The 12,860-nt window shown below is 43.1% G+C and overlaps 1 pseudogene; it reads left to right on the top strand.

Moving 5' to 3' along the window:
- The first annotated feature begins 3,251 nt into the window (after positions 1-3,251).
- On the top strand, positions 3,252-6,572 carry LOC111768498 (proline-rich protein 23A-like; annotated as a pseudogene).
- Positions 6,573-12,860: the final 6,288 nt, after the last annotated feature.

Below are 12,860 nucleotides of genomic sequence, written 5' to 3'. Positions count from 1 at the left end.
ACCTGTAGCTCAGGCCAAGGGGGAGGTAGAGAGCCTGGAGCTGTGGCCAGGGCCGTGCTCAAGGCGCACGTGCTCACAGCAACCAGGCATAAACCAAGGAGAGTCACAAAGAAGGCTGGGTTTAGGGGGGAAGGCGAACTTGAGGGCGACTTGCACGGTGTCGGAGCCGTTTCGAGGCCTGCTGGCTTCAGGAGCCAGTGGGGAGGCGGGTGGAGTCCAGGTAACTGGCACCTGAGGGCAAGTGGCTCAGAGCTGGTGTTAACATGATGAATGTCCACCTCCAGTGAGGACTAGGAGGAAGTTAGCGGTTTGACATTTGGTGAGGGTCTGCTCTGGGGGTGGACGCCGTGCGGGGCCCAGACCTCTGGGCCGGCCCTCCCGGGCAGGGCAGCATTTCACACTCCTCTCCCGCCAGCCGGGACCCCAGATCTCCTGCACCGGGCAGGCTCTGAGGGGCAGAGGGCACAGGGTGCACTTGCGTGAGTCCAGCGCGGGGAACTTCCTCTGCTCTGCCGCTCAGACCCAGCCCACCCACACCCCAGGTCTGCAGACACAGCAGCCTCCTCAAGGCCAGAGGGGCCAGGACCTGAGTTTGGGGGTGTGATCCAGAGCTGCTCACCCCTCCTGAGGCCCCAGTTCCTTCAGCAGTAAAATGCAGACAACGAGGGAGGGATGGGATGGGGTGAGCGGGAGGCAGGAAACTACAGGGATTGGGGAGGTGGTGTCAAGGGCAGGGGACTGGTGGAGTCCGGTGGAGGGAGGAAGCGGGGGTCCACCGTGAGCCTCCGAGCCCTCGGCTGACTACTGCTGGAGGAGGCAGGTGTAACCTGTGCCTGGAGCCCCACAGGATCAGATGGTGCCCATGAACAATGAAGCCCCTGGTGTGCTTTGCAGGTGAACTTTCAGGAAGCTGCCCCACCAGCCAAGACGGCTGCACACACTTAGGACACCACAGACCAGCCACAGACACAGGATGAGGCCAGAGGAGAAAGCTCTGCCTTCAGACACCACAGCCCAGCAGGCCTGGAGGGCCTGCAGGCTCCTGTCCCAGGCTCTGTGCGCTGCTTCAACATGAGCAAGTGAGCAAGCGTAACAAGAGCAGGGGATGAAAACAGGAGGAACGGCAGGTTAAGCAATTTCTTACCTTTTGTAAAGGACAGGCAGCTATTTTAACTACTCTACTGTCCTCTATTTAAATAAGCTACATTTCCCCACTTGTCACCATCTCTGGTCCCAGGTTTCTTCAACCACATGATTATTTAGGAAACCTCATGGAAGGCTTGTGACTATTCAAGCCCTCAGCCGTCCTCAGGTCAGGTCACCAGGCAGGCTCTGGGAGGAGAGCTTCCCCTGGCTGGGGGCCTCCCCGTGTGGTGGGGGTGCTGCTGCTGCCTCCGGACCCCTGTGTGCCCAGCTTCTGAAAGAACCAGATCTCAGCAGTGCCCAGAGCCAAAGTCAGAGGCTCACACGCTCCCAGCCAGGTAGGCCCCTCAGTCCTCATCACCCTCCACCTTCATCTCCAGACAGAGACAGCCCAGCCAGGACCCTGTGGGAGCCCCAGAACCACCAGCATCAGCACGGCTGGTATGAGGGCATGCCCAGGGCCGGGATGTCCTGCCCTCAGAGAGGTCAGGTGTGGGGCCGGAGGAAATCCCAGGACATAGGATTTGGAGACGGAGTGTGGTGACAGCTGCTGACCTCTCCACCAGGCAAGACCTTCCACCAGCAAAAAGATTATGACTCACTGAAGGCTTAGATGATGCTTAGCATTGTTTAGAAATAAAGTATTTTCTAATTAAGGTATGTAAATGTTTTTAGACATAACGCTATTGCACACTTAATAGACTACAGTATAATGTAAACATCACTTTTATATGCACTGGGAAATGAAAAAATTCGTGTGACTCACGATATTGCAATATTCACTTTATTGTGGTGGTCTGGAACCAAACCTGCAGTATCTCCGAGGTACGCCTGTATTACACAGAAGATGTAACGTGAGTGGCCAATATATATATGAAAACATGATCAACCCCATGAGTAATCAGAGAAATACAATATAAATACATGATGAGATACCCTTTAAACCATCAGACTGGAAAATGCTTAGAAACTTAACCATACTAAGTGTTGGCAAGGATGCGTGTGCAAGGGGCACACTTACCCACTGCTCACAGAAGCATAAACTAGGACAGCCCCTTAGGCCAGCAGTTTGGCATTATCTACTATTGTCAAGGCACCACTCACGACCACCCAGCAATCCCACATCTCGGGTTTTTTGCCATAAGCCTAAAGTCAAAGATCTTTGTTTTAAATATATCTGGATTTAATTCCCAAATCCAACACAAACCAAGTATTTAATTTTGTAAAATTTCCTTCTCTCCTCTGAGCTTCACTACCGAGTTCTGAATAAAATGATTTTTTAAACACTCAGTATAATACAAGTCAGACAGCAAGTTTGAACACAGAAAGTTAAACTTATGATAAATTTTTGCTACGGTAATTAACAATTACAATCTGGCTTCCAACAAAAATTGCAGTCAGTTTCACCTGATTACTTTTTTAAAAGCTTTTTTATCAAAAAAAATTGCATTTCTAGTTTCTCTCATGAATAAAAAGAATTTCAAGAACCATGTGGGTGGGGTGGGGGAGGAGTGGTCGATGATGGGGTAAAGCCCTTGTCATAGCCTCCTGGAAAATCTCAGACGACATTAGACACAGGCTACTTCTAAAAGTAAGCAAGCAGTTTCTGAGATTATGTTTCGGCTATTTTCCCCACAAGCATAAAAGCAATGAGGGCTCCTAGGCCTCGGACGGGCATCCACGCAGTATTCCCTACACTTTCTAAAAAGCTTCCCCTGCTACTGCAGCCCACTAAACCTGATACCCTCTTTGGCAGGAGGTGGAGCGCATACTGAGAAGTTCTGGCGGCCGCAGGTCACCTGACGTCCCATGTTGTTAATCATCCGGGGCGCAAACGGACCGGGGTGAGGAGCAGGAGATTCGAACGCGCGAGGCCCAGCGCTGCACCTGCGCGGCTCCCCGAGAAGCCAGGACCGCGGCCTCCCTGGGGCGCCCCACGAGCTCCCACGACTCGCCCGCGTCGCGCCGGCCTGCGCCCCGCCCGCCCGCAGCCCGCCTCTGCTGGCGTCCAGACCTGTCACCGCGTGCAGGACACGGCCCGCCCCGCCCCCCCCTCCCCCGTGCTCTCCGCCAGGCCCCGGGAGCAAAGCCCGCAGCGCGTCGACGTGATGGGCAGCCGGCTCCGCAGCCCCAGCGCCTACCCTGCGCCCTGGTGGGGACCGCAGCCCCGCCAAGCGCCGCCGGTGGGAGCAGCCCGCGGGCCCCGAGGCCCAGCCGGTGCCCAGCCTCCAAGACCTGGCGGGGCCCCCGGCCCCGGCCGCGCTCACCTCCGTCGTGGTCCTAGCCGCGGGCTGCGCCCTGCAGCTGCCCCTGGACCACGTCGACCTGCTGCTGGAGCCCGAGCCAACGTCGGTCCTGCAAGTGTCTCTCGGAGATCACACCCTCGTGCTGGTCCCCCAGGCCCTCCTGGACGCCGGCGACCAACGCTCCGGAGGCCAGGCGCACTCGCCCTTCGGCCTGGAACCGGCCGCTTTCCCGAGCGCTCCCGGGGACGCCGCCGCCGTCGAGCAGGGATTGTTCTGCGCATCTGTCCCGGAGGTCGCCGCCCAAGTCGAGGCCTACGACGAGGACGCCGACCCTGAGTTCCCGCCGTCTTGGGCGGCCCCTGCAGCCGGCTCAGTCGCTGGGCTCCGCCCCTCGGCTGGAAGGGAGTCCGGCCCCTCCCCGCACGGCCGCGTCCCAGAGCCCTCGCCCTGGGCCCCCACCCCTAGTCCAGAGAGACGCTCTCCTGGCCCCTACTACCACCTGGACTTCCACCTTCTGGAGCCCTTTCCCACCTCGCCCCTCCAACCTCTGCCTCCCTCTCCGAGTCCAGGTCCCCACGCGCGCCCCCCGCGCCCTATTGGTCCTCCGCGCAAGGCCCGGAGACGCCTCTTCCAGGAATGAACCGCCTCCCACAGTCCCTCGACAGCCGGCTTCGGGCGCTAGCGACGTACCCAAATCCATTGTGAGCACATGCAGCCACTCAGAGACGGGGCATCTTCATTCGTAGACAGCAGGCAGCTGCCGTCTTTGTTTTGGTTTTGTTAGTTTTTGTTTTTTAGCAAAATGCCTTATCAGCAAACAAGAACATTTAAAAAAAAAAAAAAAGCCGATTCTGGTAAAGACCTTTAGCAAGGAGAGTACACCAACATCTAGGCAACCATGGATTTTTAAACCCCTTGCCTCTGCTGCCTGAGCTCTTTCTTCCACTTCTGTCACCTTCAGCCAATTCCATTCTTCTTGTTTCACCCCGACTCTTGCCTCAGACACATCTCAATTTTCTTTCCGATTTATCCCTTTTTTTTAATCACCTCCCATGCATCTCTCCTTTCTTTCCATTCCAGGTTGTTTTTCTTCTTTTTGGAATTATGAATTTACCTGTCTGATTTCCCCAGTGTCCTCTGCTGTACTTCTGATCACCAATTTTTTTTTTTTTTTTAGCGTGCACAATGTTCAGTGAGAAGAGCCTTGTGAAAGAGAAGCAGAGGGACAGTAGTGGTCAGAGGGAGACGCCGAGGTGCTGCAGGTGCGGTGACAGCCTCAGCCAAACTCTCTGGGAACTCTGGAGTTCGAATGGCTGGTCGGAGTTGTCCCAGGTTAGGCCGAAATAGCCCACTTCCTTAATGGATCAGTCGCTGGGTGTGAGAGACCAGGGGAGGGCCACGGTCCTGGGCAAGGCGGCTTTCTCCAGCTGAGACAGCTTCCGAAGGGGATGACAGCTGAAGGCTGACTGTCGCAGATAACACTCTTAGCAGTTATGGGAACAACTCTCATTGAAGAAGAGTCTAGATGGTGCATCACACTGTCCACCACAACCTCACGATGTTGGTTCTGTTTAGCTTGACGTTCATCTCCATTTATTCTGGTCTTTATGACCAGCAGTAAAGAAATTATAATTTTCTTTATGTAAGTCTTGAATATCCAGATAAAGCCTGATCACCAGTTTTATTTTTCCCTTTCTTTTTGCTTTCCTAACTCTTTTCCCGGGACCTGGTCAATCAAGATAAGTGCATATTGAATAAATAAATGAAAAAATGGCACACAAATGTAATGCATTGGACTTTTTAGAAATTTTCTAAAATTAGAATTAAAAAATTGGTAAGAGCAATAAATGGAAGAAGGAAAAGGGGAAACTGTGCATTGTTTTATTACAGAAGCAGTTTGCACAATGCCATATTCTCCTGTCCTTCAATAATAAAAGGGGTATTTCTAAATTTCACAGCAGCCTGGGCTTCGCCTTGATTCCCCCTCAGAGCGATGAGAAAAACAGCTCCTCACTAGGATGCGCTCAGCTTCACGGCAGGGACATTTGGTCTGATCTGTTATTGAGCACTTTTTCATGCTCATGAGACCACCACCCAGAACTGGCAGCTGTTATTTCTTAGTACTATTTCCTTAATGCCTTTTTCACTATAAAGAAAATACATTATTGCAGATAATGTAGTCATATCCTTTGATCCCCATTTCCTGTCCCCTCCTCCCGTTCTGGAGGAATCTCATCACATCATGAAGTTGGCAGGGATCATTCTAGTCAATATATGCATGCTACACGTACATATGTATAGATATAAATAATCAATATTTATGGTTTTTTGTGGACAATTAAATTTATGTAGCTGGCATATTCTTCAGTTTACTTTTTCCTCAACTTTATTTTTGAAATCATTACTTAGAAATATATGTATGGTTCATTTCTCCTAAAGATTTCAGTTTCTATCATATGAATATACTATATTTTATTCAGCAATTTACTAATGGATATTTGTGTTTATCGTTTGTAGTATGTATTACAAACAGTACTGTCGTAGACATCCTCACACTTGTCATCTTCTGCACCTGAGGAAGAGTTCCTCTAGGAAATATACCTAGAAGTTGTACCAATGGGTGGCACAATATGTACCTTTACAGTTTTATTAGATATTGCCAAATTGTTCTCTAGGGTGGTCGCAACAGTTTACACAGCCTCTAGCTGTCTTTCATCACACTCTATCACCAAACTCCAAATTGCTTGCCAATGGTATCTCATTTTCAAAATTTGCTATTTCCTAATTCTGGTAAGATAATGCAATTCTTCATGTGTAGTGGGAATAATATTTTTAAAGTAATTTCAGATATATTTTCATACATTGTAAAGTCTTACTGTCTTTCAACTTGTCATACATCAAATCTAATGACTTTAACCTTTTTACGGGGGAGGACAGGTACAAGCTAGATTAAAGCCGTTAGCTTTCAGCCTGCAGTTTCAAAGCTGGCTCTTTCTAGTCCATTACCAGGCAAATATCAGGAGAATCAAATTGTCTCCAGGAAGGAAAATCACACCTTAATTTCTTAAGCAACATTTAAATATCAACAGCCAAGTCTGAAAGTCTGAACACCGCGTTTTACTAGAAATCATTGTGCAGAGAGCACTGCGGAGTTCTAACCAGGCAAGAATGGAAAGAGAAAAAGGCCACTCTTACCAGAGAGTAGGATGTGGAAAAGGAAAAAGGCTGGACTAGAGAATGTAGGTATTCACCACACTCCTGGATCGTGACTCTCAGCTTCTCTGAGTAAAACCCCTTAGCATTAGTGGAGGAGAAGGCCCAGAAAAAGAAAGTTTTATGCCTTACTTCCCATTTAAGAATCTGGGAAGGGCGAGATGGAGGAGGGTAATCTGATCAGGTGAGCCCCCCATGTTCCCAGCCACCATCTTGAGGAGAAGCAAGGAGGCAAGGAGGGAATCCAAACATGGAACGTTTGCAGAAAGTTGCCTGTATTACTGAAGGAGAATTAGAACCAAAAATGTCTGAGATTGACTTATCCAGAAAGTTTACAGTGCCCCTACTCCCCATCCCCCAACCCCAAACTCCCCAAATCAGTCAGGTGGGGGCTCATGAGGAAGACGAAGCCAATTACGTAAAATAAAGAAGTTACATTTTCTTTATACAACTGAGTAGAAATCTGTTTGTTGATACACTTATTTCTGTTTATTGTTAGTTTATATCCCTGACTCTTTCCTCTATTAGCCTTATTAGACTTTATTTATTTGAAATGTTTTATATATTCAAGATACTAATCATTTAATTGCTTTATAGTTTATATTTTCTTCCAGGCTGTCCTTTGTTTATTAACTTGTTTAATTGTAAAGACTTTTATCATTCTTGTACAGTGAAATTTCACAATCTTTTATAGTTTGTACTTTTTGGGTCAGTTTAAGAAATTTTTCCCAACAAAGATCACAAAGATATTTCCTACACTCTCTTCTGATAGTTTTAAAGATTTGTTTTTCCCAATTTAGACATTTAATCTCCTAGGATTTTATTTTTGTGTATAGTTTGAAGTAAGGATTAAATTTTTTCAGATTAAAAGTCATTGCCCGAAAATCAGTTATTGAATAGTCCATTCTTTCCAATTTATGATGCCAATTCTGTCCTGTACATATTTCCACCATATGATGGCAAACTAAAGATAATTTCAGATAAACAAAAAACTGAGTGAGTTTGCCACCAACGGAGCCTCTCTAAAGGAAATCGAAATGATGTACAGGCATACTCCGGAAATATTGCAGGTTGGGTTCCAGACCACCACAATAAAGTGAGTCACACGAATTTTGGTTCCCCAGTGCATATAAAAGTTATGTTTACACTCTACTGTAGTCTATTAAGTGTGCAATAGCATTATGTCTAAAAAGATGTACATACTTTAGTTTAAAAATATTTTCTTGCTAAAAAATGCTAACCATCATCTGAGCCTTCAGCAAGTCATAATCTTTTCACTGGCAGAGGGTCATGCCTGCCACACAATATCTGTGAAGCTCTGTGAGGCCAAGCACAATACGAGGTATGCTTGTCCTTCACGTAGAAGAATAGTGATCCCAAGGTGAAGTTCTGAGAAGCAGAGGGAAAAAAAATAACAATGAGATTGGTATATATGTGGGTAAATCTAAATGAATAATGGCTGACTAAACATTAATAATGTCTTAAGGAGATAAAAACAAAACAAAGATAGAATAAAATATATTCCAACCATCAAGAGAATGAGAAGACAAGTCACAGACTAGGAGAAAATATTTGCAAAAGATATATCTGATAAAGAACTGTTAGCCAAACTGTATGAAGAACTCCCAAAACTCAACAATAAGAAAGCAAAGCCAAAGCAGTATCTTTTCAAATATCCTCATTACTATGCTTAGAAGGTAAATGTTATCATTATTTATTATGGCACCTATAATCTGTCTACTCAGGCAAGGGAAACAAAAGAAAAAACTAAACAAATGGGACTACATCAGACTAAAAAGCTTCTGCAAGGCAAAGGAAACCATCAACAAAACGAAAGACAGCTGGCTAACAGGGAGAAAATATTTGCAAATCGTATATCTGACAAGGGATTAATTTCCAAAATATATAAAGAGCTCAAACAACTCAACAACAAAAACATGAACAACCTGATCAAAAAATGGGCAGAGGATATGAACAGACATTTTTCCAAAGAAGATATACAGATGGCCAACAGGCACATGAAAATATGCTCAACATCACTAATTATTAGGGAAATGCAAATCAAAACTACAATGAGATATCACCTTACACCTATTAGAATGGCTATAATCATCAAGATGAAAAATAACAAAGGTTGGAGAGGATGTGGAGAAAAAGGAACCCTCATACACTGCTGGTGGGAATGCAAACTGGTACAGCTACTTGGAAAACAGTATGGAGATTTCTCAGAAAATTAAAAATAGAAATATGATATGATCCAGCTATCCCACTACTGGGTATTTACCCAAAGAACATGAAATCAATAATTCAAAAATATATATGTACCCCTATGTTCATTACAGCATTATTCACAATAGCCAAGACATGGAAGCATCCCAAGTGCCCAACAATGGACAAATGGATAAAGAAGATGTGGTGTGTGTGTATATACATACACACACACACACTGGGATGCTACTCAGCCATAAAAAAAGACAAAATTGTGCCATTTGTGACAACATGGATGGACCTTGAGGGTATTATGCTAAGAAAAATAAATCAGACAGAGAAAGACAATTACTATATGATTTCACTCATATGTGGAAGATAAACACATAGATAAGGAGAACAGATTAATGGGTACCAGAGGAGAAAGGGACAGGGCAAAAGGGGTACAGGGGCACGTATGTATGGTGGTGGATAAAAACTGGACTGTCACTGGTGAACACAATGCAGTATAAGCAGAAACTGAAATATAGTAATGTACACCTGAAATTTACATAATGTTGTAAGCCAATATGACCTCAATAAAATAAATTTTTTTTAAAAAGCCATTCTAAGAGGGAAGTACATAGCAATAAATGCCAACATTAAGAAACAAGAAAGAGCTCAAATAAACAAACTAACTTTACACCTCAAGGAACTAGAAAAAGAAGAACAAACTTAGCCCACAGTTAGTATAAGGAAGGAAATAAAGATCAGAGCAGAAATAAGTGAAATAGAGACTAAGGAAACAATAGAAAAGATCAATGAAACTAAGAGATGGTTATTTGAAAAGATAAACAGAATAGACAAAACTTTTAGCTAGACTCACCAAGAAAAAATGAGAGAAGAATCAAATAAATAAAATTACAAATGAAAGAGGAGACATTATGACTGATACCATAGAAATACAAAGGATCGTAAGAGACTACTAGGAACAATTACACACCAAAATTTTGGACAGTCTCGAAGAAAGGTTAAATTCCTAGAAACATACGACCTACCAAGACTGAATCATGAAGAAATAGAATATCAGAACAGACCAATTACTTATCAGGAGATTGAATCGGTAATCAAAAACACCCAACAAATGAAAGACCAGGACCAAATGACTTCACTGGTGATTTCTTCCAAACTTTAAAGAACAATCAATATCAATCCTTCTCAAACTCTTCCAAAATACAGAAGAGGTGGGAATACTTCTAAACTCATTGTACAAGACCAACATTACCCTGATACCAAAACTAGACAAGGACATCACAGGAAAAGAACATTTTTTTCTTTTCACAGGCCAATATCCCTGATGAACATAGATGCAAAAATTAGCATCTATCTGCTAAACAAAATATTAGCAAACGAAATTCAACAATACATTAAAAAGATCATACACCATGATCAAGTGGGATTTATTCCAAGGATGCAAGGATAGTTCAACATCCACAAGTCAGTCAACATGATACACCACATTAAGAAAATGAAAGATGAAAATCATATGATCGTCGCAAAAGATGCAGGAAAAGCATTTGACAAAATTCAACATTCATTAATGATAAAAACTCTCAACAAAGTGAGTAAAGAAGGAACGTACCTCAACGTAATAAAGGCCATGTATGACAAGCCCACAGCTAACACCATACTCAATGGTGAAAATCTGAAAGCTTTTTCTCTAAGATCAGGAACAAGATAAGGGTGCCCACTGTTGCCACTTTCATTCAACATATTATCAGAAGTCCCAGCCAGAGTAATTAGGCAAGAAAAATAAATAAAAGACATCCAAATTGGAAAGGAAGAGGTAAAACTGTCACTATTTGCAGGTGATATGATATTATATATAGAAAACCCAAAAGAATCCACCAAAAAACTATTCGAACTATCAATAAATTCAGTAGTTTTGCAGGATACAGATTCAATATGCAAAAATCAGCTTTGCTTCTATACGCTAATCAGAAAAGAGAAATTAAGAAAAATTCTCATTTACGATTACATCAAAAAGAATAAAATACCTCGGAATAAATTTAACCAAGGTAGCAAAAGACCTGTATGCTGAAAACTATAAGACATTGATGAAATTGAAGAATACAAAATAGATGAAGAAGACACAAATAAATGGAAAGAGATTCCATGTTCATGAAATGGAAGAATTAATATTGTAAAATGTCCTTACCACCCAAAGCCATCTACAGATTCAATGCAATTCCAATTGCATTTTTCATAGAAATAGAACAAACAATCCTAAAATTTGTATGGAAGTTTTCTATGGATCTTTTGTAAAAGATCTCAAATAGCCAAAGCAATCTTGAGAAAGAATAACAAAGCTGAAGGCATCATGCTTCCTGATTTCAAACCATATCACAAAGCTACAGAATGCAAAACAGTATGGTATTGGCATAAAAACAGACACACAAATCAATGGAACAGAATAAAAAGCCCAGAAATAAACCCACACATACACGGTTAAGTAATTTATGACAAAGGAGCCAAGAATATACAATGGGGAAAGGGCAGACTCTTCAATAAATGCTGTTGGGAAAACTGGACAGCCACATGCAAAAGAATGAAACTGGACCACAATCTTACACCATACACAAAAATCAGTTCAAAATGGATGAAAGACTTGAACATAAGACCCGAAACTGTAAAACCCCTAGAAGAAAACATAGGTGGTAAGCTCCTTGACATTAGTCTTGGCGATGATTTTTGGATTTGACACCAAAAGCAAAAGTAAACAAGTGGGACTAATCAAACTAAAAAGCTTTTGCACAGCAAAGAAAACCATCAAAAAAATGTAAAGGCAACCTACAGAATGGGGGAAAATACTTGCAAATCATATATCTGATAAGGGGTTAACATCCAAAATATATAAAGAATTCAAACAACTCAATAGCAAAGAAACAAATGACCAGATTGAAAAATGGGCAGAGGATCTGAATACACATTTGTCCAAAGAAGACACACAGATGGCCAACAGGTACATGAAAAGGTGCCCAACATTACTAATAATCAAGGAAATACACATCAAAACCACAATGCGCTATCACCTCACATCTGTTACAATGGCTATTATCAAAAAGATAAACAATAACAAGTGTTGGCAAGGACGTGGAGAAAAAGGAATTCTTGTGCACTGCTGGTGGGAATGTAAATTGGTGCAGCCACTGTGGAAAACAGTATGGAGTTTCCTCAAAACATTATGAATAGAACAACCATATGATCCAGCAATTCCACTTGGTCTGTATCCAAAGAAAACAAAAACATTAACTCAAAAAGATATCTGCACCCCCATGTTCATTGAAGGATTATTCACAACAGCCGAGACATGGAAACAGCCTAAGTGTCCATCGATGCATGACTGGATAAAGAAAATGTGGTGTATATACAATGGAATATTATACAACCATAAAAAGACAGAAATTCTACCATTTACGACAACATGGATGAACTTTGAGGGCATTATACCAAGTGAAATAAGTCAAACCGAGAATGACAAACACCATATGATCTTATTTATATGTGGAATCTAAAAAAAACAGAAAGAAAAACAAACCTGACTCATAGATACAGAGAACATATTTGTTTGCCAGAGGTGGGGGGAGGGGGAGAATGGATGAAGGGAGTCAAAAGGTACAAACTTCCAGTTATATAATAAATAAGCCCTGGGCATGTAGCGTACAGCCTGGTGACTATAATTAATAATACTCTATTGTATATTTGAAGGTTGCTAAGAGAGGAAAAGTCCTCATCACAAGAAAAAAAAGTTTGTAACTGTGGTGACAGATGTTAACGAGACTCATTGTGGTGGCCGTTCTGCAGTACATACATATATTGAACCATTATGTTGTACACACACACATACAAAGAAAAGGGTAGAAAATGAGCAATAGAAAGCATCTGTTTTATTTTTAATTTCTAATTCAACATTTTTCTTTACCCATTTTGGGGGGAATTTCTGTTTGTTTTTCTTCATGTTAAATCACAATCTAAAAATATTTCGTTTGGAACACTAGATCATGATTTAGT

This window comes from Equus caballus, chromosome 16 (genome assembly GCF_041296265.1).
Source record: "Equus caballus isolate H_3958 breed thoroughbred chromosome 16, TB-T2T, whole genome shotgun sequence".
Classification (NCBI taxonomy): Eukaryota; Metazoa; Chordata; class Mammalia; order Perissodactyla; family Equidae; genus Equus; species Equus caballus.
This window is presented reverse-complemented; position numbering and strand designations above follow the sequence as displayed.